This window comes from Leopardus geoffroyi, chromosome B2 (genome assembly GCF_018350155.1).
Source record: "Leopardus geoffroyi isolate Oge1 chromosome B2, O.geoffroyi_Oge1_pat1.0, whole genome shotgun sequence".
Classification (NCBI taxonomy): Eukaryota; Metazoa; Chordata; class Mammalia; order Carnivora; family Felidae; genus Leopardus; species Leopardus geoffroyi.
The window spans coordinates 25,522,867-25,549,377 of NC_059332.1; the positions used below are offsets into that span (position 1 = coordinate 25,522,867).

General features: G+C 38.5%; 1 protein-coding gene, 1 long non-coding RNA gene and 1 pseudogene across 5 annotated transcripts in view; 1 reads left to right on the top strand and 2 right to left on the bottom strand.

The window, feature by feature from the left end:
* Window positions 1-4,327, bottom strand: part of RIPK1 (receptor interacting serine/threonine kinase 1) — a 41,995-nt gene extending 37,668 nt beyond the window's left edge. Inside the window, exon 1 of one of the 4 annotated variants that reach the window (XM_045497580.1) lies at window positions 4,124-4,327. The gene's annotated coding sequence lies outside the window, so the exon portion shown is untranslated. Of the gene's footprint in view, window positions 1-3,791 lie in introns of all 4 variants that reach the window. The other 3 variants (XM_045497583.1, XM_045497581.1, XM_045497582.1) reach the window with 3 other exon arrangements.
* LOC123608106 lies at window positions 223-12,049 on the top strand. Its single transcript, XR_006717100.1, has 3 exons — window positions 223-392; window positions 8,235-8,240; window positions 12,038-12,049. It is a non-coding gene; the product is annotated as an uncharacterized LOC123608106 (long non-coding RNA).
* On the bottom strand, window positions 271-1,262 carry LOC123608105 (annotated as a pseudogene).
* Window positions 12,050-26,511: the final 14,462 nt, after the last annotated feature.

The following is a 26,511-nucleotide window of genomic DNA, read 5'->3' on the forward strand; positions in this document are numbered from 1 at the left end:
TCTCCAAAAGCAAAATAAATCTATATATATTTATATGAAAATACTTATATTCTGTACTCAATTTTGTCAGTTAAACCTCACTAAAACTGGGGGAAATACAAATTAATAATAAATAATAATGCCAAAAACAAAGGCAGAATTAATTCATGATATTAACAGGCAGGACAGTGATCACTATGACAGAAGATAGGAGACAGTGAACCTCTTACTTCAGAATCATGGCAATGTTCTTTTTCTTTTCTTTCTTTTTTTTTTTTTTTTTTTTTTTGGTTTGATGTCTGATCTTATTTATTTGTTCCTCTTACAACAATCTCATTTTTGACTAGACTCAGGCTTTGAGGTAGAAGCTCTCAGAGAAGTCAGCCTCCGTCTCTTGGCAATCTGTTCCTGGTGTTTTTCTTTGGCCTCCTTCATTCTCTTGGCCAAAAGTTTAGCATATTCTGCAGCCTCTTCCTTGTTTTTCTTCATGCACTCTTTCTTAAAGCAATGCGCTGACGTTTGTGTTGGAGGACACATGGAGTAACAAGACACTGAACCTTGGGTGTTTGGTTCGAAGTTTCTTACCTTCTTTGTTTAGGGGCTTTCTCACAACATACTGGCAGACATCATCTTCCTTTGAGAGATTGAAAAGCTTGCGGATTCTGCTAGCTCTCTTGGGCCCCAGCGGATGAGGCACAGTAGTATCAGTAAGTCCAGGAATATCCTTCTCCCCTTTTTTCACAATGTCCAAGTTGAGAACACTGAGATTGGCATCCACAATGCAACCCTGAACAGATTTGTGCTTTCTTTCTCCAGTCCTCCGTGGTCGGTAGCAGGAATGCCCCTTACTCAGCAGCAGGCAGACACGGCCATGGGTCAAAACACCCTGCTTCATGGGGAAGCCTTGTTTGTCATTACCACCACTGATCTGGACCATGTAACCCTTCCATTCTTCCCCTAAAGCCTCAGCAGCAACTTCTGTGGCCATTCACTTCTCATAAAAGGTACGAAGTCTGCGTTCATCGTCCACCTCAATGAGTTTCTGGCAGTCAATAGCTGGGAAAGAGATGTTTAGCTTCATCGTGAGGGTGCCTTGGCAATGTTCTTTTTCTTAACCTGTGTAATGTTCACTTTGTGATACTTCATAGAGCTGTTCAGTTATGAAATGTTCACTTCACATTTAATGTTACACTTTAATAAAAAAGTTTTAAAAAGAGGCGCCTGGTGGATCAGTTGGTTGAGCATCAGACTTCGGCTCAGATCATGATCTGGCGATTCATGAGTTTAAGCCCTGCATCGGGCTGTATGCTGACAGCTCAGAGCTCAGAGCCTGGAGCCTGCTTCAGATTCTGTGTCTTCCTTTCTTTCTGCTCCTCCCCCGCTCATTCTCTGTCTCTCAGAAATAAATAAAAAACGTTAAAAAAAATTTTTTTTAAGTTTTAAAAAGACTTAAAAATATTCATATTTACCTTTCAGTGGTAGAAGACTATTTTTTAAAAATTTTTCAATGATGACCATACATAAAGAGTCAGAAAATGTCAGCTGCCTACCTATCATTGCCTCCCTCTTCCCTAATAGAACTCTGATTTTACTCAAGTATCCAACATGGACTTCTCTAACGTTCTTATAATTATAACAGCTTAATGTCTTGCCCCAGATAAACAAGAGCCCTGAGTAAGGAAGAACCAAATGAAAAGCAAAGGACAAGACTGAAAGTGTTTAACCAAGTATTATCACGTACATTAGCACACTATGACCCCATGAATACGTTTTATTCTTATCATTCCAATTTAGAAATAAACAAACTAAAATCTGGAGTTAAATGATTCATCTAAAGTGGCAGATCCTGGAACTGAACTTTTGTTTCTTCATTCAAACCTCTACCATCAATTCACTAACACATGCTACTTCTCTAGATAGTAAACTATACTCTTTCTTTAAATTCCATGCAAAAACCTAATATTGTAGCCTTGTTCACCTATATTAAATGAGTATGTTACAGTCAGAAATAGGGAAAACACAGATTAAATTTTTAGAACATAACAAAATATGTGATTCAAAATCAATACTCTACAGGCTGATGGAATCATTTTTGCCAGAGTACAACATCCAACCAAAGCACAGGAATCCACATATATTTTTTCAAATTCCAGATCATATTTGTGGTATTGATATATTATGGATTAATAAGCACCACATAATAGTTTGCCATTTTGGAAGTTGATATTTAAGGCATTTTTCTTAATCTCATTAATATTCACATTCTTAAAAGTGTAACATATCTCTGGTGCTCAATATAGTACAGACAGATGAAAATGAAAATTAAAGTTAATCACTATTGCTGTTTTATTAGCGATAATAATGACACATCCTAAATTTTAAATAAACCTGGTCTTCACTTTTTGTGTTTAGAAGAGCTGCGGTTTTCAACATTAAAATTTTTTTTTTTTTTTTTTTTTTTAATTTTCAGAGAGGGAGAGCAGGAGCAGAGAGAGGGGCAGAAAGAGAGGGACAGAGAAAATCCCAAGCAGGCTCCACACTGTCAGTGCAGAGTCGGATAGCGGAAGGCAAGAGGACCTTGATCTGGATCTCACGAACTCTTAGATCATGACCTGAGCCAAAATGAAGAGTTGGATGCTTAACCCACTGCACCACCCAGGCTCCCCCATTTTTCACTTTTTTTTAAAAAACTTTTTTTAATGTTTATTACTTATTTTTGAGAGAGACAGACAGAGAAAGCACAAGCGGGGGAGGGGTAGAGAGAGAGGGAGACACAGAATCTGAAGAAGGCTCCAAGGCTCTGAGCTGTCAACACAGAACCCTATGCGGGACTCACACCCACATACTGTGAGATCATGATCTGAGCAGAAGTCGGATGCTTAACCCACTGAGCCACCCAGGCGCCCCTCTACATTTTTACTTGATCACAATTTCCTCCTTACTCTATCACCTATCTATTTACCAAAGGTCTTCAGAAGAGTGGTTGAATGTAACAGCCTCGGGCTTTGCCCAAGATAAACAGGAGCTCTGGACAAGGAAGAGCCAAAGATCAGCAAGAAATAAAGAAATAACTGCTCCTCCTCCAATCCCTGAGGTTTTGTCAAATGCTTAGGAAAGGAGGTTGTAGCTTAACCTCTTCAAAATCCTGAAGAGATTCTGCAGTACTTCGTAAAAGCAAACTTGCCATGACTACCTAAGAGGTCTCCTAGGGTTATGATATTCGTCCCTTTTGTCGCTATGGCAGTTGGGCCTTCTTTTCCATTTACCAGCTCAAGTCTAAGATTATCCGTAAATGCTTTTGATTATCTCCGCAACCAGCGCAGCCCCAAGGGGAAGAGTAAAAGGCCCTTTCAAAGGGTTGGTAAGCAGTCCCACCCTGGGACAGCTACGTAATCCTATAGTGACCAGAGCATGCACCACTGTACCTTAAGGATACTGCAATAAAAACCCATCAACGCTACAAAATGATAGCAACAACGCAACGCCACACCGTCATCCTGGCCCGAGGGCAGGTTTCCGCCCTTGTACCGAGTTACACCTGGCGAGAAACATCTGATGAAAAAGGAGCGCAGCCCAGGGCCTTTGACAATTCTGCACAGGACCCCAGAAAATTCCGCGGGCCCTGCCACCACCCAATTTCAGGGAATACGGAAGGCTTGCAAACAGCTCTACTTCCTCGACAGCCGCGAGCTCCGCCCACCACCCGACAGGCCCACTCACAGTTCGACTTCCTGTGCACGCCGTCCCCGCCCGCCGCCCGCCGGCCTAATCAGGAAGCCCCGCCCCCGCCTGCAAGCCTGTCCCCAAAGAACCTGGATGTGGCAGCCGCTGCTTCCGCGCAGACGCACCCAGACTTAATTTACTTTCGTTTCCGCGGCAAATTTCCCGAGGCCTGGGTAAGGGAAGAAGCGGCGGTGGGAGACTCCGGAATTACTCCGACGTCGCGACAGTCTAGCCGGGGCGAGCAGGGGGCCGACGCCCGAGCCTGACAAAGGTGGTCACCGGGGACAGAGCCCGTCAGACTCGGGGAGGCCGGGCCGCGGAGTGGCTCGCCGCGCCCGGCGCCGTTGGCCCCGCTGGTCAGCGCGCGTCTTGCCGCGCGGCCCCGGCTCCCTCGCCCCAGCGGGACAGCGGGCTCGCGCACCTGGAGATGTAGGCCCGGCAGGACCGCCGTGCTCCTGCAGGCTAGGTCCGGTGTCCGCGCCCTCTGCGTGTCACTTAAGTGCGCTGGGACCGGCGAGAGGGCGTGGACTGCTCGCTCCGCCTCCGCGGGCTCCAAAGCCGTGTAGGAGGAGAGCGCCCGCCCCGCAGCCAACTGGCCTTGCCCCCAGATTTTAAATCCCGGAGTTGTCACCCTGAGAATCTTGGCTTTTAAAGTCGGTAGGAGGCCAAAAGAGGAAATGTTACCTAGTCATAGAAACCTCCGCGGTCGGGGAGGGGCAGCTTGGCCTAGGGGTAAGCACTACACCGCTCCTTCCAACTCCCACTCTGAGCTCTGCGGGTTATTGGCGCTACAGCCTTAGGCAAGTTACCATTCTCTTATCTCCCTAAACCTGTGAAGTGGGGATAATAAAATCCTCTCTGTGGTGGAAGAAATGTGATACTTATCTTGCAGCCTTATAGAATGGTGATCACGCAAAATGGGAAGTGCTATAGTGCTATATTAGAAAGCAATTATTCATAGCATGATTACATGTTGTAAAAAGATATACAGTTGACCGTTGAGGAACAGTGGTTTGAACTATGGGGGTACCCCTTATAAGTGGATTTTTTCCCCAATAAATAGAGTACTATAAATATTTTCCTCATATTTTGAACATTTACATTTACCTAGATTATTGTAAGAATACAATATATAACACGTAAAATATATGTTAAATAGACTGTTATTAAGGCGTCTAGTCAGCAGTAGGTTGTTAGTAAAGTTTTGGGGGGAGTCAAAAGTTATATGTGGATTTTCAACTGTGGGGTTAGGGGTGCCCCTAACCTCTGCATTCAAGGGTCAAATGCATTCTTCAAGAGAACGGGAAGTCACAGATTGGGAGAAAGTATTTGGAAAGAACATCTGATAAAGTATTGTTATCCAAAATATCCTAAAAACTCAACAATAAAAGGAGTAACCCCATTAGAAAATGGGCAAAAGATCTGAACAGACACCTCACCATACAGATGGCAAATAAGCACATGAAAAGGTCCTCAACATTGTAGGTCATTAGGGAATTGCAAATTTAAAACAACAATGAAATACCACTGCATACTTATTGGAATGGCTAAAATCTAAAACACTGAGAATACATATGGATGAGGATGTGGTGCAACAGGAATCCTCATTCATTGTTGCTGTGAGCACAAATTGGTAGAGCCACTTAGGAAGAAAGTTGGGCATTAGAAAACTGAAAATAATCCTATTATATGATCCAGAAACCCCATACCTTAGTATTTACCCAAAAAAGTTGAATGCTTATATTTACACAAAATTCTGACATGAATGTTTATAGCACATTTATTCCTAATTGTGAAAACTTGAAGGCAACCAAGATGTTCTTCTTGGTATGTGAATGTACAAAAACACTGGTCCATCTATACAATGGAATGTTACTCAGCACTAAAAAAAAAAAAAAAAGCCGTCAAGCCATGAAAAGGAATGGAAGAACCTTAAATGCTTATTTATTTCTAAGTGAAAGCCAATCTGTAAAAGCTACATCTGATTCCAACTATATGACATTCTGGAGACGGCAAAAGTATGGAGTCAGTGAAAAAAAAAATCAGTGGTCAGATTTGTAGGGAGGTGGAGCACAGAGGATTTTTAGGGCAGGGAAACTATTCTGTATAATGCTGTAATGATGAATACATTATACATTGTCAAAACCCACAAGTGTGCAACACAGAGTGAGACCAGATGTGAATGGGACTTTGCTTGATAATGTGTCAGTGTTGGTTGATTGATTGTAACAAATGTACCTCACTGGTGCAGGATGTTCATAGTGGGAAAGGCTGTGTGTTTGGGGTTGGGAGGCAGGTAGGATATGTGAGAGTATTCTCTTTCCACTCAATTTTGCTTTGAAACTAAAACTGTTAAAAAAAATTCTTTATTTTAAAAATATGTATATATACGGGGTACCTGTTCATTCACAAACATTTCTGACTAATGTATGCTAAGCAGGTACCAGCTACAAAAATATCTGATGGTAGATACAAGTGATACAAAAAGGCACTCATTCATTCAATAAATACTTGCACAGCACCTGTTCCAGACACTAAAGACTCAGTTGTGAATAAATCAAAAATACCTACCCGTGTGGAGCTTATATGCTAGTGAGGAAGATGAATGAATGAATGAGGAAACTATGTAGTATGTTAGTGGGTGGTAAGTGCTAAGAGAAAAAAGCACCGATGTTAGATAGGAGATGTGCATGTATGTATGAGGAGTGTATCATAGTATTAGATGGATGGCTGGTTGTAAAGGTGATATTTGAGTGAATAACTAAAGGAAGTGAGGGATGAAGCCATGAGGATATTTTGGGGAGAGGAAGCAATGAGGTATTTTGGGGAAAAGCAAGGACAAAGAGATGGGGGCACGGCAAGGAGGTGCCTGTGGAAGGAGCAAGAAAGTAGTAATAGAGGATGAGGTCAGAAAAGTTAGGCGGGGAGCAGGGAGATCATGTGAGGCTTTGCAGGTGATTTAGAGAAGTTTGCCTCTTACTCCGAATTAGGGAGTCATTGAAAGATTTTGTGCAGAAGAGAAGCATGTTCTAAATTATCTTATAATGGGATCATTTTGGATGCTGAGTTGAAAATACACTAAAAGGAACAAGAACAAAGTAGGAAGACAAGTTTGAAGGTTATTACAGTAATGTTGACAAGATAAGTAAGGATGGCTTCAATGAGAGTGATAGCAATGGGGATATCAAGGAATTGTCAGATTCTGGGTAAAATATGAAGGTGGAAGTGCTGATTAGCTTGTAGATCAGAAACTGGATGTAAGAAATGAAGAAACCAGAAGTTTTCTGTTCTCAGTGTAATTGGAAGGACAGAGTTGCTGATGGAGAAGGGAAAGAGTAGTGACAAAGCACATTTGTGGAAATATGAGGAGCTCTAAACATGTTAAAATTTGAGATGGTCTATTAAACATCCAGGTGAGATGTCAAGTAGGTTGGTGGATATATGAGTATGGAGTTCAGGGAAGAAGTACAGATGGGAAATATAAATTAGAATGTTATCAACACATGGATGGTATCTAGAACTAAGGCAAGATCTTCAAGGGAGGCAATGTTGATAGAAAAGAGAAGAGATCTGAGGAATGAGCCCTGAGGTCCTACACTTTTTAGATGTTGATGAGATGAAGAGGAGCCACTAGGAAAGTAGAGGGAAACCAGGTCAGGGGGGATCCTTAAGAGAGTGATCAGTTGTTCCAATTGCTGCTAATACGTCAAGTAAGATGTGGCCTGAGAATTCACCATTGGATTTGAGAACATGGAAATTGTCAATGGGCACGATAATGTAAGTTTTACTGGTATGGTGTGAGAGCAAAAGCAAGTTTGGAGTAGATTCAAGGAAAAGTTGGAGGAGATGAAGAGAAAAATGAGAGACTGAGTATAGTTAGGTCTTTAAAGAATTTTTCAGAAAAGGTAATGAACTTAATAGGGTAGTCCCTTAGAGAGACAACTGTTACATAAAAATGGGAACATTATCTAGTAAGGGTAATGATAGAGGTATGTGCCAGGTTCTATGGCAACCAGAGAAAGTTCCACTTGAGTGTAATTCTACTCTAGAGCAAAAGAATCAGGAAAAACTTCACAAAGGAAGTCACATTTAGGTTGAATCACAAAATATGAGTACAGAACTTTGTATTCTGGTTTTTACAGAACATCCAGAATGAACCCTTCCATTGAAAACAATAATGGAAAATGGGCAAAATATATAAAATGACTTAAGGTATTAGAGAGTTAATTTCCTTCCTTTTTCACTGAGGGTATTTCTAATTTTGTGCAAAGGATAATAGAACCTAAGCAGAAAGTAGCAGTCTCACTGAGGACATCAGAGTTTGGAACTTGAAGAGCAAAGTCTCAGAAAGGAGGGAACTATAAAAAAAGTGACCCCAAAATTATCCAAAGATATTACACTCCAGTGATTGGCTGATGACTAAACCATGCATATGTAGGAACAGAATCCAAGAAACCCAGCAGGCAAGAGCAGACCAGAGGCAAAAAGCTGAGCAGGATTTTCAGCAACTTAAAACTATTAGGGAGGTGGAGGTTAGAGTTCAAGTTCTGCCAAACTGGATGGGCCTCAGAAAATACCCTAGGTATATCGCCCAGAAGGGACAGTCCCTAGGAGTCAGGCTATGCTTGCCTTAGCCTGCTCAGATTGCTATAACTAAATACTATAAACCAGGTAGCTGAAACAATGCACATTTATTTTCTCACTGTTCTGGAGGTTGGAAGTCAGATCAGGATGCCACCATGGTTAGTTTCTGGTAAAGATCTCTCTTCCTGCCTTGTTTGTGGGCATCATCTTGGCTGCGTGCTTGCATGATCTCTTCTTTGTGCACATGTGGAGAGAAAGCAAGCTCTATGGTGTCTCTTCATATAAGGGAACACATCCCATCATGAAGATTCCATCCTCATGATCTATCTAAACCTCATTACTTCCCAAAAGCTCCACCTCTAAATACCATCAGATTGGGGGTTAAGCCTTTAATATATGAATTTGGGGTGGGGAACATACAACTCAGTCTATAGCAATGCCCTTGAAGTAAGAACATGACCCAAGAATCAGGTCAAAATTGAAATAACCCAGCTTAGGGGCTCCTGGATGGCTCAGTTGGTTAAGCATCCAACTCCTGATTTTGGCTCAGGTCATGATCTTTAAGTTTGTGAGACTGAGCCTCACATTGCTGTCAGCGGCAGACCCTGCTTGGGATTTCTCTCTCTCTCTCTCTCTCAAAATAAATAAACTTAAAAAAAATAATAACCCAGCCCTAATAAAGCACAGCTTTAACCCACCTAAACTGGACCACAGGAATCTGCTGGTAAGCTATGTGCTTGACAGAGGAAACAACACTTTTTGAAGGTAAACAACACTATTCTGTACCTCTACACTCTTTCATAATATCTGGCATCTAATAAAAGTTTATGAAACATGCTTTAAAAGTAATAGAAATTATCAAAAAAACAGGAAAAAACACAAGAGAAATGGCATCATTGATGATTCAGATATTGAATAATCAGAGACTTAAAATAATTCTGAGGGGTGCCTGAGTGGCTCAGCCGGTTAAGTTTCTGGCTCTTGCTTTTGACTCAGGTCATGATTTTGTGGTTCATGGATATCAAGTCCCACTTAGGGCTCTATGCTGACAGTGCAGAGCCTACTTGGAATTCTCTCTCTCTCTCTCTCTCTCTCTCTCTCTCTCTCTCTCTCTATTTCTGCCTTTCCTCTGCTCTCTCTCTTTCAAAATAAATTTAAAAACTTAAAAAAATGATGATGAATGTTTTAAACAGAATTGATGAAAAGATGAAGAACCCCCGAAAAATCTGAAAGCTGTTTAAAGAAAGCCAAATGGAGATTCTAGAACCTAAAAAATATACTTGAAGAAATCAAACGATGGGTTTGATATTAGATAAGAGCAAAGGATTAAGGGAAGTGGAAGATAATGCAGTAAAAAATATCCAGAGTAAAGAACAGAAGGAAAAATAGATAGAATTGAAAAAAAAAAAAAAAAAAGGCAGGGGGAGGGGGCACCTGGGTGATTCAGTCAGTTAAGTGTCCGATTTAGGCTTAGGTCATGACCTCGCAGTTCATGAGTTTGAGCCCCACGTCAGGCTCTGTGCTGACAGCTCAGAGCCTGGAGCTTGCTTCAGATTGTGTCTCCCTCTCTCTCTCTGCCCCTCCCCTGCTCACATACTGTCTCTCTCTCTCTCTCTCTCTCTCTCTCTCTCTCTCAGGAAATGAATAAACATTTTTTTTTATTTTAAAAAGAGAGTACAAGAGATATATGTAACATGATGACAATGTCAAATATTTATGCTATTGAAATACCAGAGACAATGGGATAGGAGAAATATATGAAAAATTACTGGCCAAAAATTTTCCAAATTTGATACCAAGCATTAAACAACACATTCAAAGACCTTTGTAAATGGGGTGCCTGGGTGGCTCAGTCAGTTAAGCATCTAACTTCAGGTCATGATCTCATGCATGGTTCACAAGTTGAAGCCCCACATCGGGCTCTGTGCTCACAGCTCAGAACCTGGAGCCTGCTTCAGATTCTGTCTCCCTCTCTCTCTCTACCCCTCCCCCCCTCAAAAATAAATCAACATTAAAAAAAATTTTTTTTAATAACAAAACAAGCAAACAAAGAACTTTGTACACCCATACGAGATAAATACAAAGAAAACCACACCTAGACACAGAAGAGTCAGCTGAAAATAAAAGAAAAAAGCAGCCAGAGAGAAAAGACATATTATGTTAAAGACAGTAACAGCTATACAGATGGCTGGTTTTTCAGCAGAAATTGAAGCCAGTGAATTGTCCTCTTAAGAGGACACATTAAATGTGCTGATAGGCACTCTCAACAATAGCCAAATTATGGAAAAAGCCTAAATGTCCATCAATTGATGAATGGATAAAGAAATTGTGGTTTATGTACACAATGGAGTACTACGTGGCAATGAGAAAGAATGAAATATGGCCCTTTGTAGCAACATGGATGGAACTGGAGAGTGTTATGCTAAGTGAAATAAGCCATACAGAGAAAGACAGATACCATATGTTTTCACTCTTATGTGGATCCTGAGAAACTTAACAGAAACCCATGGGGGAGGGGAAGGAAAAAAACAAAAAGGAGGTTAGAGTGGGAGAAAGCCAAAGCATAAGAGACTCTTAAAAACTGAGAACAAACTGAGAGTTGATGGGGGGTGGGAGAGAGGGGAGGGTGGGTGATGGGTATTGAGGAGGGCACCTTTTGGGATGAGCACTGGCTGTTGTATGGAAACCAATTTGACAATAAATTTCAATAAATAAATGTGCTGATAGGAAAACAATATTTATATTCCAGCCTAAAATTCTGTAGCTAACTAAAGTGTCCTTCAAAAATGAAAGAAAATACACATTTTTTTCCAGACAACTAAATCTTAAGAGCATTTCTTGCCAGAGAACTGCATTACAAGAAATACTAAAGGAATTTCTATAGGAAGGAAAATGATCTCAGAGGGAGCATAGAATGATACAAAGGAAAAAAGCACACTGGAAAGGGTAAATAACTGCATAAATATAAATAAATATTGAATGTTAAAAACAATTATGATTACTTGTGGGCTTTAAAATCTGTGTAGAGGGGTGCCTGGTGGCTCATTCAGTTAAGAGTCCTACTCTTGATTTTGACTCAGGTCAGCATCTCACAGTTGTGAGACTGAGCCCCGAGTCAGGCTCTGTGCTGACAGTACACAGCCTGTTTAGGATTCTGTCCTTCCATCTCCCTCTGTCCCTCTCTTGCTTGTGCTCTCTCTCTTAAAATTAATTAATTAAAAAATTTTAAATCTATGTAGAGATAAAATATGTGATAATTAGTACAAAAGGGCAAGACTTCAGAAAATATAATTAAACTTTTTTTAATTTATTTTTTTATTTTTTAAAATTTACATCCAAATTAGCATACAGTGAAACGATTTCAGGAGTAGATTCCTTAGTTTCTAGCATTGTGAAGTGGTAAAAATCTAATTTCTGGAAGACATACCCTAAAATAAATAGTTTAATTCCTACAAGATTAATATAAGAATGCATAAGTAAAGGGGTGCCTAGGTGTATCAGTCAGTTGAGCATCCAGCTTCAGCTCAGGTCAAGATCTCACAGTCCATGAATTCAAGCCCCGTGTCAGGCTCTGTGCTGAGAGCTCAGAGCCTGTAACCCTCTTCAAATTCTGTGTCTCCCTCTCTCTCTGCCCCTCCCTGCTCACACTCTATCTCTCTCTCTCTCTCAAAAATAAATAAACATAATAATAAAAAAAAAAGAATGCATAAGTAAAAAGCTAATATGGTGGAGGGGTGCCTGGCTGGCTCAGTCAGAAGAGCATGTGACTTTTGATCTCAATGTTGTAAGTTCAAGCCCCATGTTGGGTGTAGAGATTACTTAAAAATAAAATCTTAAAAAAAAATTACTATGGTGGAAATACAATAATATAAAACTTTTGACTAATCCAAAATGAGGCAAGGAAGGAGAAATAAAGGAACAAAGACAGATGGGACAAATAGATGGCTGATAACAATGTAAAAGACTTATATTCAATTATGTCAATAATAGTGTTATGTGTAACAGAGCACTGGAATTAAAAGACATGCCATGTGAAGAAAAATACAAAACCTAATTATACATTGTTTAAAAGACCCACATTTTAAATATATGGAATGAAAGTCTGAAAGTAGAATAATGGAAAAGATATGTAGTGTAAATACCAACTAGAAAAAAGTTGGCCTAACTATTCTAATACCAAGCAAAGTAGAATTTAAGGCAAGAGATGTTGTATAATAATAAAATGGTCAATTCCATGAGATTATATCACAATTCTTTTTTTTTTTCAACGTTTATTTATTTTTGGGACAGAGAGAGACAGAGCATGAACTGGGGAGGGGCAGAGAGAGAGGGAGACACAGAATCAGAAACAGGCTCCAGGCTCTGAGCCATCAGCCCAGAGCCCGACGCGGGGCTCGAACTCACAGACCGCGAGATCATGACCTGGCTGAAGTCGGACGCTTAACCGACTGCGCCACCCAGGCGCCCCGATTATATCACAATTCTAAATCTGTGCCTAGCAAACATAAGAAGATATTAACAGAACAAAAATAAGAAATGGACCCACATTAATAGTTGGTTATTTTAACAAACTTGTCAGTAATAGATAGAAAAAGCAGACCAAAGATCAGTAAAGATCTAGAACTATGTAAATAACCCAAACAAACTGACCCAATTGACATATAGAGAACTAAACAACCTCAGAATATCCATTCTTTTAAGTGCACATGAAACATTTACCAAAACAGACAATATCCTGCATGATAAATCAAGTCCCAACAAATTACTAAAGATTGAAGTCATATAGAATATATTTGCTGGCCACAGTAAAATTTAAACTAGATATCAATAACAGAAAGATAACTAGAAAATCCCCAAATATTCAGAAATTAAGGATCACAATTCTAAATCACTAATGAACCAAGAAAATATTAAAATGACAATTAGAAAATGTTTTGAACTAAATAATAATAAAAATATATACAACAAATTTTTGTATGTATGTGATGAAGATAAATCAGTGCTAAGAGGACTATTTGGCCTCTAAATGTGTGCATTATAAAATAAGAAAGGTTAAAAATCAATTACTTGAGTTTCATCTCAAAAAGCTGAAAAATACAACAGCAAATTAAAGAAAATATAGTAAGGTTCTAATATGTATAAAAGAATAAATAATTGAAATAAAAAACAAACCAACAAAAGAGGAAATCAAGAAAAAAGTTGATCCCTTATAAAGATTAAAATCAATAATCCCTGAAAAAAAAGCAATGAAGACATCAGGGAGACCCTTACCACAGACAGAAAGAAGTAAAAAAAAAAAAAAATCAGGCAGAAATAAACAGTGCAATAACTGAGATTCGAAATAGACTGAATGTAATGATCACAAGGATGGAAGAATCAGAGGAATGAATAAGTGTTATAGAAGATAGAATAATGGAAAATAATGAAGCTGAACAAAAGAGAGAAAGAAGAATTATGGGTCACAAGAGTAGGTTTAGAGAACTCGGTTACACCATCAAAAGTAATAACATTCATATCATGGGAGTTGCAGAAGAAGAAGAGAGAGCAAAGAGGGAAGGAGGTTTATTTGAGGAAATAACAGCTGAGAACTTCCCTAATCTGGGGTAAGAAACAGACATCCATATCCATTGGGCACAGAGAGCTCCCATGAAAATCAACAAAAACAGGCCAACCCGAAGACATACTGTAGTTAAGAGTACAAAATATAGTGATAAAGAAAAAAATCCTATAAGCAATAAGACAAAAGAAGTCCCTAACTTACAAGGGAAGACCTATAAAGTTACTCTATAAACTATAAACTCTTTAAACTATAAAGTTTCTCTCCACAGAAACTTGTCAAGCCAGAAAGGAGTGACATGATATATTCAACATGCTGAATGGGAAAAATATGCAGCCAAGAATACTCTATCCAGCAAGGCTACCATTCAGAATAAAGGAGAGATAGTTTCCCAGAGAAACAAAAATTAAAGGAGTTTGTGACCACTAAGCCAGCCCTGCAAGAGCTGTTAAAGGGGACACTTTGAGTGGGAAGGAAAGACAAAAACTGACAAAGACTAGAAAGGAACAGAGTAAAACTCCAGAAACGATGACAACATAAGTAATAAAGTGGCACTACATAATATCTATCAATAATTGCTGTGAATGTAAATGGGCTTAACGCTTCAATAAAAAGACATAGGGTGTCAGAAAGGATAAACAAATAAGACCCATCTGTATGTTCCCTACAGGAGATTCATTTTAGACTTAAAGACACCTGCAGATAGAAAGTGAGGGGATGGAGAAACATTTATCATGCAAATGGATGTCAAAAGAAAGCTGGAGTAACAATACTTATATCAGACAAACTAGATTTTAGACCAAAGAGATGAAGAAGGGCACTATATCATAATAAAGGGGATTATCCCAACAAGATTGAACAATTGTAAATATTTATGTCCCCAACTTAGAAGAACCCAAATATATAAAACAACTAATAACAAACATAAAATCACTTATTGATAATAATACAATAGTAAGGGACTGTAACACACCAATGGACAGATCATCTAAGTAGAAAATCAACAAGGAAACAATGGCTTTCAATGACACATTGGACCAGATATATTTAAAACATTTCATCCTAGGTGGCTCAGTCAGTTGAGCGTCCGACTTCAGCTCAGGTCATCATCTCACATCCATGAGTTCGAGCCCCATATCAGGCTCTGTGCTGACAGCTCAGAGCCTGGAGCCTGCTACGGATTCTGTGTCTCCCTCTCTCTCTGCCCCTCCCCTGCTCATGCTCTGTCTCTCCCTGTCTCAAAAATAACTAAAAACATTAAAAACATTTTTTTAAACATTTCATCCTAAAGCAGTAAAATACACATTCTTTGCAAGTGCACATGGGACATCCTCCAGAATAGATCACTTACTAGGTCACAAATCAGACATCAACCAGTAGAAAAAGACTGAGATCATACCATGCATATATTATGACCACAATGCCATGAAAACTTTTATAAGAGGGAAGTATATAGCAATACAAGTCTACCTTAAGAAGCAAGAAAAATCTCAAAACAAAACAAAACTAAACTAACCTTCCCTCTAAAGGAGCTAGAAAAAGAACAACAAAGACTAAAGTCAGCAGAATAAGGGAAATAATAAATGTTAGAGCAGAGATAAAAGACACAGAAACTAGAAACTAAAAAACAAACAAGCGGTAGAACAGATCAGTGAAACCAGCTCTTTGAAAAAATTAATAAAATTGTTAAACTCCTAGCCACACTTATCAAAAAGAAAAGAGAAAGAGCCCAAATAAATAAAATCACAAATGACAGAGGAGAAATCACAACCAACATCACAGATATACAATTATGAGGGAACATTATGAAAAATTATATGCTAACAAATTGGACAATATAGAAGAAATTGATAAATTCCTAGAAACATATAAACTACCAAAATGGAAACAAGAAGAAATAGAAAACTTGAATAGACTGATAACCAGCAAAGAAATTGAATCAGCAATCAAAAATCTCCCAACAAACAAAAGTCCAGGGCCAGATGGTTTCCCAGGGGAATTCTACCAACATTTAAAGGGTTAATATCTATTTTTCTCAAACTATTCCAAAAAACAGAAATGGAAGGAAAATTTCCAAACTCATTTTATGAGGCCAAAATTACCCTGATTCCAAAACCACAGACTCCACTAAAAAAGATAACTACAGGCCAATATCCCTGATGAAGATGGATGCAAAAATTCTCCATAAAATACTAGCAAATCAAATCCAACAGTATACTGAAAAATCATCCACCATGATCAAGTAGGATGTAAGGGGTGGTTATTCCTGGGATGCAAGGGGTGGTTCAATATGTGTGTGTGTGTGTGTGTGTGTATATATATATATATATATATATATATATATATATATATATATATAATGGAATACTACTTGGCAACAAAAAAGAATGAAATCTTGCCATTTGTAATGACGTGGATAAAGCTAGTGTATTATGCTAAGCAAAACAAGTCCATCAGAGAAAGACAAATACCATATGATTGCATTCATATGTGGAATTTAATAAAGTCAACAGATGAACATGGGGGTGGGGGGAGAGGCAAACCAGAAAATTGACTCTTATGTATCGATAACAAACTGAGGTTTCCTGGGAGGGAGGTGGGCAAGGCAATGGGTTAAATGGGTGATGGGTATTAAATATTGTGATGAACACTGAATGTTGTATGTAAGTAATGAATCAGTAAATTCTACACCTGAAACGAATATTACACTGTATGTTAACTAAGTGGAATTTAAATAAAAACTTGAAAAAGAAAAAAAATTAAAACATATTAAAAAACACACACCAATTTTTCTCATACTCTTTCAGAAAATAGAGGAGGAAGGAACACTTTCTAACTCATTCTAGAAGGCCAGGATTACCTTGATACCAAACCAAACAAAGATATCACAAGAAAGGAAAACAAACTATAGACCAAAATCATTATGCCTATTGATGCAGAAATCATTATAAATATTTTCAAGCCTAATCTAACAGGATGTTAAAAGGATTATACACCATGACCAAGTGGTATTTTGCCCAGAAATGCAAGCATAGTTCAATATTTTAAAAATTAATCAACAGAACACAACACATTAATAGAATGAAAGATGGGGGGAACTGACCACGTAATCATATCAATAGATGTAGAAAAGGCATTTGAAAAAGTCCAGCACCAATTCATGATAAAAACACCCAGAAATTATAAATTGCAAGAAACTTCCTCAACATGATAAACTGTGTTTATGAAAAGCCCACATGAAAATGATACTCACTGGTAAACAACTGAAATCTTTGGCAGTGTCTTAAAAAACTAACCACAGTCTCACCTATGATTCATTAATCATTCTCTTAATTATTTACCCAAATGAATTAAAAACTTATATACACACAGAAACCTTCATGGGATGTTTATAGCAGCTTTATTCATAATTACCCAAAACTGGAAGCAGCCAAGATACTCTTCAATAGGTGAAGAATAAATGATGGTATACCCATGCAATAGAATATTGTTTGGTAGCAAGAAGAAATGAGCTATCAAGTCACAGAAAGACATGGAGAGATTTTTTTTTTATCCTATATACTTGGTAGAACTCACCAGTAAAATCACATGGACCTAGAGATTTCTTTTTCAGAAGACTTTTAACTATAAATTCAATTTTATTCAAGTTGTCTATTTCAGTTTGGGCACATTCTGGTAGTTTGTATTTTCAAACAATTGGGCCATTTCATCTAAAGTTTATGCGTGTAGAGATGTTTGTAGTATGTTATTGCCATACTAGTTTTTAATAGCTACAGGTTTGTAATGATATCTCCTCTTTACTAATTATATCAATGATTTTTCTTCTCCTTTTCTGCCTCATGAGAAGCAGTTTAATTGATTTTTCCCATTATTTTCTGTGTTCAATTTCATAGATTTCTATTCTTATCTTTATTATTTTCTTCCTTCTATTCTGTTGGGTATATTTTGTACTTCTTTTTATTATTTCTTAAGGTGGAAGCTTGGATTATTGACTGAAGACCTTTCTTAATTTTTAATATAAGAATTGAATGCTAAAAATTTCCCTCTAAGCACTTCAGTAGCTGAATCTCACACATTTTTATATGTTGTGTTTTCATTTTCACTCAGTCCAAAATAGTTTCTAATTTCTCTCAAGACTTTCTCTTTGAATCATGAATCATTTATAAACGTTATTTAATTTCAAAGCATTGATTTATTATTTTTTTCTTCTATTGATTTCTGGTTTTTTTAACATTTATTTATTTTTGAGAGAGAAAGGGAGACAGAGCATGAGCAGAGGAGGAGCAGAGAGAGGGAGACACAGAATCCGAAGCAGGCTCCGGGCTCTGAGCTGTCAGCACAGAGCCCAACTCGGAGCTTCAACTCACGAACCCCGAGATTATGACGTGAGCCAAAGTCAGATACTTAACTGACTGAGCCACCTAGGGACTCATTGATTTCTAGTTAATTCCATTATGGTCAGAGAATATTTTGGTATGATTTCAATTATTTAAAATTAAAAAAAAAATTTTTTAACGTTTATTCATTTTTTTGAGAGACAGAGACAGAGCATGAGTGGGGGAGGGGGAGAGAAAGAGGGAGACACAGAATCTGAAGCACACTCCAGGCTCCAAGCTGCCAGCACAGAGCCTGAGCCTGACTCGGATCTTGATCCCATGAACCATGAGATGATGACCTAAGCCAAAGTCAGAAGCTTAACCGACTGAGCTACCCAGGTGCCCCTCAATTATTTTAAATTTGTTATGACTCAGGATATGGTCTATTTCAGTTAATGTTCCATGTATACTCAAAAAGAATATGTATTCTGCTGTTGTTGGATGGAGTGTTATATGTGTAGATTACATCTAGTTGGTTGATGTATTTTGCAGTTATTTCATCTTGCTGATTTTCAAACTCTAGTTCTATTACTGAGATAAATGCTTCCTGGTGAGAAGTCTACAGTTATTTGAAATGGTTTTCCCTTATAGGTAATACATTTTTTTCTGTTGGCTGCTTTCAAGATTTTTTTTTCTCCTTAGTTTTCAATGGTTTCATTATGGTATATCTGGGTATGAATTGCAGTATATGCTGTTTGGTTTTGAATTAGTTGCATTATGTCTTTCACTAAATTTGGGAAGTTTTCAGTCATTATTTCTCTAAAAAATTTTTTTAAGTAGGCTCCATGCCCAGCATGGAGCCCAACATGGGGTTTGAATTCATAACCCTGAGATCAAGACCTGAGCTGAGATCAAGAGTCAGATGCCTAACTGACTGAGCCACACAGGTGCCCCTCTCCAAATATTTTTTGGCAGCGCACTCATTCTCCTCTTCATCTGGGACTCCAGTGACACCAGTCTTAGACCTTTTGTTATTGTGTCATAGGTGGTTGTGTTGCTGAGGCTGTGTTCATTTTTTTTAATCATTTTTTCTTGGGGAAGTTAAGATGGTAGAGAAGTAGAGGGATGTGAATTTCCATCGTCTTTCAAACACAGCTGTGTTGAGGTCAGAACACTTGGAACACCCAGGAAATCAGTCTAAGGGATGATAGAAAAATCTCCACAGGTGGAGGGAAACAGCTTGGTGGGACAGAGGTGCATGTATGCAAATTGGAGGAGACAAAACGGTGGCAGAAGGCACAGAGGGGAGGAAACCCCTTCTGTGAAGAGACAAAAGGGAGAGAAAGAGAGGCTGTAGAAGTGCAGTATTGTGTTAGGACAAGAGAAAACACTCTCTGGACCATGGACTGGAGAACAAGAAATATGGAGAGTGCCAAGTTCTACTTTGCAAACAGCCTTAGGAGCCAAGATTGGAGTTTTCAAAAGTGCACAACTTTCTCCCGACCGGAGCCACCATTGTGCACATGCCTGGAAGGGAGGGGAACCAGCCCCAGGGCTCAATAACAATCTCAGGGGGGCACTGGGAGAGAACAGTCCCTTCCCTTGAGTACTGTGGAACAAGGGTATATTGCCCCCACAAGGACAAAAGACCCTACAGGCACCAGCCCATTGTGGTCCTTTATTGGCAGGACAGAGTGGTGCTACCCCAGATCCGGGTCTGTGAGGTGTGGTATCCTTTAACACATCAGTATTGAATCCCAGCTGAGTGTCTAGGAGGCACTGGAGACTGTGGAGCAGGGCACTGACCGCCAGCACTATTCAGTGAGGGCGACCTGAACAATATGGTTTGAGACACTTGTCAGGGGAGGAGAGATAGGGGTGTTGCCATTTTCTCCCCATTACCAACACAGAAGGCAGGGTTCAGCAGCTCCCAGTGGAGGCAGGACCGCTTACACCAACCCCAGCCCCTCTGTGCCTGGTAACTGCTTATCTACCAGAGTGGGACCGTCACTGACCCAACCAGACAGCCTCTCCTCCAGACCAGCACAGCCACCAGTCCCAGGCACCAAGAGACAACTGTCCTGTGGTTTTTTGTTTTTCTTGTTTTTTTTTTTTTTTTTTTTTTTTTTTTATATATTAGTCTCTCTCTCTCTCTCTCTCTCTCTCCTTTCCTTGTCTTCTCTTTTCCCTTCTTTTTCTTTCTATCCTCCTCTTTTTTCCTTCCCCCTTTGGAATCAGGCTCATAGATTCTGATTTGATTTTATATATATATATATATATATATATATATATATATATATATATATAATGTTTTTCTTTCTCTGTTTTGTTTGTTTATTGGTTTAATCAGGCATTTTTACTCTATTCTTTTTACACCTTTTCTGTATCTCCCTCTTCTTTATTTTCATTTCACTCTCTCTGTCTCTCTGGATTAATCCTTATAGTTTCTTTGATTCTCCACTTGGTCATTTTTTCCCACTCCTTTCATTTTTCTCTTTGTATGGTGTCAGGTGCCCTGCCCTTTCCTTTTTTTCCAGGGTTACTTCAACAAACAAGTCAAAGCACTCTTGGTGGAAGGTCCAAAGAATCCACCAATATGAGCAAGGAGAAGCTTTGTAGAACACTAACCAGTGGGCTAGTGCAGCCAAATATGCAACAACAGAGTGCCCACAACACACTCCAAAAAACACTTCCTGATGTGCCAGGCCCTGGACATTATATGACTGCTTTTTAGTATAGTAGTTCTTGCAGGTGAAGGACACATAACAAGCTATTAAAACACATAAAAGACAGAAACCTAGCCAAAATGATGAAATAGAAGAATTCTCCTCAAAAGAAATTCCAGGAAGAAATTACAGCCAGAGAATTGGTCAAAACAGATATAAACAATATATCTGAACACAAATTTAGAATAATAGTCATAAGACAAATAGCTGAGCTTGAAAAAGCATAGAAGACAGCAGAGAATCTATTGCTACAGAGATCAAAGACCTAAGAAATAGTCACAATGAATAAAGAAATGTTATAAATGAGTGCAAAATAAACTAGATACAGTGACAGTGAGGATGGAAGAAGCAGAGGAGAGAATAGGTGAAATAGAAGACAAAATTATGGAAAATGATGAAGCTGAAAAAAGTGGGAAAGGAAATTACTAGACCACGAGGGGAGAATTAGAGACCTAAGTGATTCAATGAATCAAAATAATATCCATATCATACGAGTTCCAGAAGAAGAAGAAGGGAGAGAAAGGGAAGAAGCTTTATTTGAACAATTATAGCTGAGAACTTCCTTAATCTGGGCAAGGAAACAGGCATCCAAGTCCAAGAGGCATAGAGAAGTCCCTTCAGAATCAACAAAAACAGATTAACACCATGACATATCATAGTGAAACCGGAAAAATACAAAGATAAAGGGAGAATTCTGAAAGCAGCCAGGCACAAACAGACCTTAACCTACAGGGGTAGACACATAAGGGCAACAAAAGACATGTCCACTGAAACTTGGCAGGTCAGAAGGGAGTGGAAGGAAATATTCAATGGGCTGAATAGGAAAAATGTGTAGCCAAGAATCCTTTATCCAGCAAGGCTGTCATTCAGAATAGAAGGAGAGCTAAAGGCTTTCTGAGACAAACAAAAACTAAAGCAGTTAATGACCACTAAACAAGCCCTGCAGAAGATCCTAAGGGAGACTCTGAGTGGAAAGCAGCAAAGACTACAAAGGACCAAAGACATCACCACAAGCACAAAACCTACAGTTAACACAATGACACTAAATCCATATCTTTCAGTAATCACTCTGAATGTAAATGGACCAAATGCCCCAATCAAAAGACATAGGGTATCAGGATGGATAAAAAAACAGATCCATCTGTATGCTGCCTCCAAGAGACAGCCTGAGGAAACCTTAAGATTGAAAGTGAGGGGATGGATAACCATCTATCATGCTACTAGATGTCAAAAGAAAGCTGGGTAGCCATACTTACATTAGACAAACTACATTTTTAAACAAAGACTGTAAGAAGAGATGAAGAAGGGTATTATATAATTAGGGGTCTATCCATCAAGAAGTGCTAACAATTGTAAATGTTTATGCCCCCGGTGTGGAGCACCCAAATATGTAAATGAATTAATCACAAACGTAAATAAATCTATAGTTAATAATACTGTGATTGTAGGGGACTTTAATATTCCACTTACAGGAATGGACAGATCATCTAGGCAGAAAATCAATAAGGAAACAATGGCTCTGAATGACACATTGGACCAGGTGGACTTAACAGATATATTCAGAACATTTCATCCAAAAGCAGCAGAATACACATTCTTGAGTGCACATAGAACATTCTCCAAAATAGATCACATACTAAGTCACAAAACAGCCCTTGACAAATATAAAAGGTTTGAGATCATAGCATGCATATTTTCAGATCACAATGCTATGAATCTTGAAATCAACCACAAGAAAAAATTTGGAAAGCCCCCAAATACATGGAGGTGAAAGAACATCCTACTAAAGAATGAATGGGTCAACCAGGAAATTAAAGAAGAAATTAAAAAATATATTGAAGCAAATAAAAATGAAAACATGACAGTCCAAGCCCTTTGGGATGCAGCAAAGGCAGTCCTAAGAGGAAAATACATTACAATTCAGGTCTATCTCAAGAAGCAAGAAAGATCCCAAATACACAACCTAACCCCACACCTAAAGGAACTAGAAAGGCAGCAGCAAAGAAAGCCCAAAGCCAGCAGAAGAAGAGAAATATTAATGATTAGAGCACAAGTAAATAATATAGAATCCAAAAAATAGCAGAACAGATCAATGAAACTAAGAGCTGGTTTTTTGAAAGAATAAATCAAATTGATAAACCCCTAGCCAGATTTCTCAAAAAGAAAAGAGAGAGGACCCAATTAGATAAAATCGCAAATGAAAGAGAGATCACAACCAACACCATAGAAATACCAGAAATACAAATGATTAATAAGAATACTATGAAAAATTGAGGCACCTGGGTTTCTCAGTCAGTTAAGCATCCAACTTTGGCTCAGGTCATGATCTTTCAGTTTTTGAGTTCAAGCCCCACGTCGGGCTCTGTGATGACAGCTCAGAGGCTGGAGGCTGCTTCAGATTCTGTGTCTCCCTCTCTCTCTGCCCCTCTCCACTTACTCACTGTCTCTCAAAAAAATAAATAAACATTAAAAAATTAAAGAATGCTATGAAAAATTATATGTCTACAAACTGGACAATATGGAAGAAATGGACAAATTCTTAGACACTTAGACACTACCAAAACTCAAACGGGAAGAAATAGAAAATTTGAACAGACCCATAACCAGCAAAGAAATTGAATCATTTATTAAAAATCTCTCAACAAATAAGAGTACTGGGCAAGATGCCTTCCCAGGGGAATTCTACCAGACATTTAAAGCACAGTTAACATTTTTTTCAGACTGTTCCAAAAAACAGAAATGGAAGGAAAGCTTCCAGACTTATTCTATGAAGCCAGCATTACCTTGATTCCCAAACAAGACAAAGACCCCACTTAAAAGGGGAATTACAAACCAATATCCCTGATGAACATGGATGCAAAAATTATCAACAAGTTACTAGCAAATCTAACTCAACAGTATATTAAAGGAATTACTCACCATGATCAAGGGGATTCATTTCAGGGCTGTAGGGCTGGTTCAAATCAATCAACATGATACATCACATTAGTAGAAGAAAGGATAAGAACCACATGATCCTGTCAATGGATGCAGAAAAAGTATTTGACAAGATATAGCATCCTTTCTTAATAAAAACCCTTAAAAAAGTTGGGATAGAAGGAACATAACTTAGCATCATAAAAGCCATATTTGAAAGGCCCACACTTAATGATCATACTCAATGGGGAAAAACTGAGAGTTTTTTCCCCTGAGATCACAACAGGGATGTCCACTCTCATCACTGTTGTTTAACATGGTGTTGGAAGTTATAGCCCCAGCAATCAGAAAACAAAATGAAATAAAAGGCATCCAAATTGACAAGGAAGAAGTCAAACTTTCACTCTTTGAAGATGGCATGATACAATACATGGAAAACCCAAAAGACTCCACCAAAAAACTACTAGAACTGACCCATGAATTCAGCAAAGTCGCAGGATATAAAATCAATGTACAGAAATCGGTTGCATATCTATACACCAATAATGAAGCAGAAAAAATAGAAATCAAGGAATCGATCCCATTTACAATTGCACCAAAAACATAAGAAATCTAGGAATACCTAACCGAAGAGGTAAAAGATCTATATGCTGAAAACTACAGAAAGCCTATGAAAGAAATCGAAGAAGACACAAAGAATTGGAAAAACATTCCATGCTCATGGACTGGAAGAACAAATATTGTTAAAAAGTTAATACTACCTAAAGCAATCTACACATTCAGTGCAGTCCCAATCAAAATAGTGCCAGCATTCTTTATAGAGCTAGAACAAACAATCCTAAAATCTATATTTTAAGACCCTGAATAGCCAAAGTAATGTTGAAAAAGAAAACCAAAGCTGGGGACATCCCAATCCTGGACTTTAGCCTGTATTACAAAGTTGTAATCATCAGAACAGTATGGTACTGGCACAAAAACAGACACATAGACCAATAGAGTAGAATAGAGAACCCAGAAATGGACCCAAAAATATATATGGCCAACTAATTTTTGTCAAAGCAGAAAAGATTATCCAATGGAAAAAAATACAGTCTCTTTAGAAAATGGTGCAGAGAGCTGGACGGCAACATGCAGAAGAATGAAACCTGACTGCTTTTTTACACAATACACAAAAATAAATTAAAAACGGATGAAAGGCCTAAATTTAAGACAGGAAGCCATCAAAATGCTACTGGAGAAAACAGGCAGCAATCTCTTATCTCAGCTGCAGCAACTTCTTACTTGACCTGTCTCTGAAGGCAAGGGAAATAAAAGCAAAAATGAACTATTAGGACCTCATCAAGATAAAAAAGATTCTGCATGGCAAAAGAAACAATCAACAAAACTAAAAGGCAACTGATGGAATGGGAGAAGATATTTGCAAATGACATATCAAATAAAGGATTAGTATCAAAAATCTATAAAGAACTTACCAAACTCAACACCTGAAAAACAAATGATCCAGTAAAAAATGGGGCAGACGATATTGATGAGGGAAACAAAGGGAAGAGAAATGTAGCTTAAATTAAATCTCTTTACAGCTGCAGCCCACTGATACACACCTGAAACATGCAGAGCATGACCTTCTTCAAAAACTCATGGCTGCCTTACTTCCTTAATGTTTTTGTTTCATTAAAGACTAAAAGTAACCTTATCTTAACAGTATCTAGCCCCTTAAGGTTCTAAAAGCCTTGCTTTCAAATTCCTTAGAGACTTACCCTATCCCTAACCACCACTAACTTAAAAGTATATAATCAGTCACTCCTCACAACCTCAGTGCAGCTCTTTTTGCCCATGGGTCCTGTCCCCAAGTTTTAATAAAATCACCTTTTTGCACCAAAGACATCTCAAGAATTCTTTCTTAGCTGTTTGCTCAAGGACCCTGTCAACATGAATAGACACTTTTCCAAAGAAGACATCCAGATGGCCAACAGAGACATGAAAAGATGCTCAATACTGCTCATTATCAGGGAAATACAAATCAAAACCACATTGAGATACCACCTCACACCAGTCAGAATGACTAAAATTAACAACTCAGGAAACAACAGATGTTGGTGAGGATGTGGAGAAAGGGGAACCCTCTTGCACTGTTGGTGGGAATGCAAACTGGTGCAGCCACTCTGGAAAACAGTGTGGACGTTCCTCAAAAAATTAAAAATAGAATTACCCTACAACCCAGAAATAACACTAGTAGGAATTTATCCAAAGGATACATGAGTGCTGATTTGAAGGGGCACATGCACCCCAATGTTTATAGCAGCGCTATAAATAATAGCCTAATTATGGAAAGAGCCCAAATCAGTTGTCCCTCAACCAATGAATGGCTAAAGAAGAACTGGTGTGTATGTGTATATATATATATATATATAGTACTCTGATGAAAAAGAATGAAATCTTGCCATTTGCAACAATGTGGATGGAATGGAGGGTATTATGCTAAGCAAAATAAGTCAGTCAGAGAAAGATGGATATCATATGATTTCACTCTTATGTGGAATTTGAGAAACTTAACAGATGACCATAGGGGAAGGGAAGGAATAAAAAGATAGAAACAGAGAGGGAGGCAAACTATAAGAGACTCTTAAGTACAGAGAACAAACTGAGGATTGATGGGGCTGGGGGATTGGTGGGTGGGGAAAATGGGTGATGGGCATTGAAGAAAGCACTT